Below are 4,775 nucleotides of genomic sequence, written 5' to 3' on the forward strand. Positions count from 1 at the left end.
GAGATAGATTCTATCTATCCCAGAGATAGAAGCAGTTTTAAACATTTAGCAGTCTTGACCGTGTATGGGCTCATTGTAACTCATACCCAGAGGATATGATCCAGTGGTGAAATCTGAATTGGTTTACTACCGGTTCGCTGGCTGCGCATGCGAAGTGCGCACCATGCACCGAATGCGAGATGCGCGCGCGCAGTGCACGACAATAAGAGGCATGGGGTAAGTAGAAGCATGTGGGTGATCAGCTGTGGCACACAATCTTTTTTTTTTCTTTTAAAAAACCTATTCGGCTGAATAGGTTGCAAAAAAATGCTTTTAAAAGTAAAAAAAAAAGGCTCTGACAATCACAGCTGAGCCGCGCAATCGTCAAAGCCTTTTTTTTTTACTTTTAAAAGCATTTTTTAAAAGAAGCGGCAAGCGGGCGATTGGGTGGGCATGGGCGTGGGGGGAGGCAGGGATTTTTGCTACCAGTTCTCCGAACCACCAGCCACTGTCGCTACTGGATCAGCAAAGCTGGCTGAGGAATTCTGGGAGTTGAAGTCCACAAGTCTTAAAAGTTGCCAAGGTTGGAGACCCCTGCTTTATGCAATAGGTAGAGCACAAGGCACACATGCTCATTCTGCCTCCTACTACTCCAGAACTGGCTGTTACCTAATTCAGATAGCAACCCTGAATACAGTTTATTAAATCAAGATTTATTGAATGCACTGGTTAGCCTTGTCTTGCATTTCTAATCTTATCACAGCAAAAAAAGGTTTGGAAACATGTTAAGCCTTTATCCTCTGAATGAATGCAAAATGTAAGATGTGGCTGACATGCTAATGAAACTGATGATGGTACTGACAGATGCTTGAGCTAAACAGTTGTTAAGGGAGATTTTTAAAATAGAAGTTTTGTCAGGTCCTTCTTGTTCAACACTAAAGCATACAGATTGGGAGGCTTGCAGCTAATATTTTTAATGCAGTTGAGCTGTTGACTCGAATCTGCTCGTGAAATACTTGCCAACGTAATTAACATTCTATGGATTTTATTCCATGGAAGCAAATAGAAATTAACGTTGAGAACATTTATATTTGGGTACTGAATTACCAGTCAGGAAAAAAAAAGGCAACGGAAGCCAACTGTCTGATTATGGACTTGATTTGTTGAAAGAGGCACCGAGCTGGATATGAATGGAAAAATACAGGAATCGGAGAAGAAATTATTATAGGACATGTAAAAATAGGGCATGCATAGACCAATATCTTTCTACATTAAAATGTGTAACAAGCCAATTATGCTTGTTACAACTGACAAATTGTACAAATTAACAAAAAAAAAAGGAAAAAACCCTGAAAAATAACAGCGCCTGCAGATGATTTTAGCCATTTTCATGCATGGAGGAAAGAAGGTCTATTTATGGTTTGTTGAACAAAGACTGGTTTCAAACAGCATGCTGAGCTATCCTAGAAAATTGAAAGCCCAGCCATTGTGAACAGAAATCCATTGGATCAAATCACATTTAGAGCTGACAGTCATGAAAAGCAGCACTGAGATTGCTACAATAGATCTGGTAATCCAATTAAGAGGTTGTGGATTAAGTTTATCCTCCTTAGGAACTGGACATATTACCTTCTGTATACAATCTAATGTAGCTTTATTTGTTTATTTATTAATTTCATGTACCATCTACCATGAATTATTTTGCCCCACTCGGAACTGTGAGAGGGAGGTTGGGCTCAGAGAGAGCAAGGTTTTTTGGTTGAATGAAGACTAAGTACTTAGGTCTCCTTGCCCCTTAGACAATGTTTCACCAATTACACATACAAGTTCTTGGACCGGGAGGGAGGCTTCTAGTTCCCAATAGTTGAAGGGGACATCACCCTGCCAACAAAAATGCCTATAGTCAAGGCTATGGTTTTCCCAGTTGCAATGGATGGCTGTAAAAGTTCGACCGTAAGAAAGGCTGAGTGGCAAAAAATCGAGGCCTTTGAACTCTGGTGCTGGAGAAGACTCCTGCGAGTCCCTTGGACTGCCAGGTGATCCAACCAGTCAATCCTAGAGGAGATCAACCCCGACTGCTCTTTAGAAGGCCAAATCCTGAAGATGAAACTCAAATACTTTGGCCACCTAATGAGAAGGAAGGGCTCCTTGGAGAAGAGCCTAATGCTGGGAAAGATTGAGGGCAAAAGAAGAAGGGGACGACAGAGAACGAGGTGGCTGGATGGAGTCACTGAAGCAGTCGGCGTGAGCTTAAATGGACTCCAGAGGATGGTAGAGGACAGGAAGGCCTGGAGGAATGTTGTCCATGGGGTTGCGATGGGTCGGACATGACTTCACAACTAACAACAACAAGTTGAAGGGGAATGTGAAGCTGACCTATTCTCAGTCCAATGCATTAACCCAATGTATCTCAAGCTTGGCAGTTTTCAGACAGGTGGAATTCAACTCCCAGAATTCCCCCAGCCAGCATGTCAATATCTGCCCTGAAGTTCAAGAGAAAGTGTCGTGCAACAAGGCAAATGACCCAAAACATGCATGAATATTTTGAGTAGAGGGAAATTAACGTTCTGGAACTGACAAGTTGAAATCCTGACCTTAATCCTAGACAAATGTGGTGGACAGAGCAGAAGCAGGCAGTTTATGCCAGGGAATCCATCAGCATCACTGAGTTGAAGCTGATCTGCAAGGAAGAATGGGCTCAAATCCCTCCCGGCTGATGGATCAATGGCTGTTGGAAATATTTAGCGGCAATTATTGTTGCCCAAGGGGTCACCCAGGTACTGAAAGGAAAGCTGCTTTTGCTAGACACATGTCACTTTGGCTCATTTTCCCTATGCACGGTCATTCATGCCCTCGTCACTTCCCGCCTGGACTACTGTAATACTCTCTACATGGGGCTCCCCTTGAAGAGTACCCGGAGGCTCCAACTGGTCCAGAATGCAGCTGTGCGGGTAATAGAGGGAGCTACTTGTGGCTCCCATATAACACCTCTCCTGCGCAGACTGCACTGGTTGCCGGTGGTCTTCCGGGTGCAATTCAAGGTGTTGGTTACCACCTTTAAAGTGCTCCATGGCACAGGACCGGGCTATCTACAGGACCGCCTGCTGCCACCGATAGCTTCCCACCGACCTGTGCGCTCGCACAGGGAGGATCTCCTCAGGGTGCCGTCAGCCAAACAATGTCGGCTGGCAACCCCTAGGGGGAAAGCCTTCTCTGTGGGGGCACCTACCCTCTGGAATGAGCTTCCTCTGGGGTTACGATTACTTCCCGACCTCCAGACTTCCGCCGTGAACTCAAGACTTTTCTGTTCCACCATGCAGGGCTGGCCTGATACATTATGGTTTTAATTGGGGTTCTTATTACTTTTATTATAGTTTTTAAATGGGGTTAACCTAATTGAATAAGATTTTTAAATTGCTTTTAATTCTATTTATAATTTGTTGTTGTTTTTTTTATAAAAAAGTTTTATTTTTACAATCTTATCAAATAATTCATCCAATGTACAGTTATATACAATTAGTCGGGCCTGCCCAGTCACCACCCCCCTTTTTAACCTTCTTCCCTCTTCTACCTTCTTTTACTTTCCAAACCTTCCTCTCCTTCTCTTATCTACCTCCTCTCCTCCCTCCACTATTTATAATTTGTTTTATGTTGGCTGTAAACGGCCCTGAGTCCTTCGGGAGAAGGGCGGTATAAAAATCTAATAAATAATAATAGTAATAATTTTGGTCATAATTCAATAAATGGATACAATATATTTTTGATTCATCCATTCTTTCTTTAATTGGGTTCTCTTTATCTAGTTTTTTTTTTTTTAATTATTTATTTATTTATTTAGTCAAGCATATATAAAGATTACAGAAATGTGAAGTCCAGTTCTGGTACAGACGTTTTCAAGCTTTGTTTAATACAGGCTGGCATGCACTACCATTTTTGTTGTAAAGTAACTATTTCCTAATCTTGGTTACAAAGAATAGAATAGAATAGAATTTTTTATTGGCCAAGTGTGATTGGACACACAAGGAATTTGTCTTGGTGCATATGCTCTCAGTGTACATAAAAGAAAAGATACGTTCATCAAGGTACGTATTTAAAGTTTATGGTCTAGCTATAGAGCAATTCATACTTTCAGTGTGGTTTCCATGTTGAACATGGAACATGGGAACATGGGAAGAGTTAGGGTGCTTTATTTTATGTCCTGATTTTTCTGCTGTGCCACCAGTTTTTATTAGTATTAATAAATTTCGCATATCATCAAAAAAAAATTACAGAAAAAGTATAAACATGATTGAGAATACATGAAATGTATAAACATGCATATGAATACATGAGATGGTTACGAATACATGGGGACATTAGGACAGGGACGGTAGGCACGTTGGTGCGCTTATTATTTTTATTATTTAGTTTTGGGACTGCCAACATTGAGAAACACGGATGCACGGCGCCAAATTGGCCACACTACAGCTCGTGAGAGGTTCCGCTGCTTAAATGAAATAGAGCTGCCCAGCTCTTGGCTGCCACCTAGAGGTCGTGTAGGTTTTTTACAATCCGTGACGCCATTCTTCCAATTGAATAAAGTTTCCTCCCGCCTCCCGCCATCGCTCATTCCACTGTTGGGCTTCCGCGCTCGAGAGAAGCACTTCCGGGTTAGATGTCCATTAGCCGCCTCGCGACCGGAAGAGGGAGCGGGGCGTCGGCGGTTGCTATGGGCGACGAGGGAGGCGTATACGCGGCCGCGCGCGCGCGCGCGCGGGCGGGTGACCGGGCTCGGTCGCGCGCGCCGAGTCCTCCGT

Source organism: Ahaetulla prasina, chromosome 10, assembly GCF_028640845.1.
Source record: "Ahaetulla prasina isolate Xishuangbanna chromosome 10, ASM2864084v1, whole genome shotgun sequence".
Classification (NCBI taxonomy): Eukaryota; Metazoa; Chordata; class Lepidosauria; order Squamata; family Colubridae; genus Ahaetulla; species Ahaetulla prasina.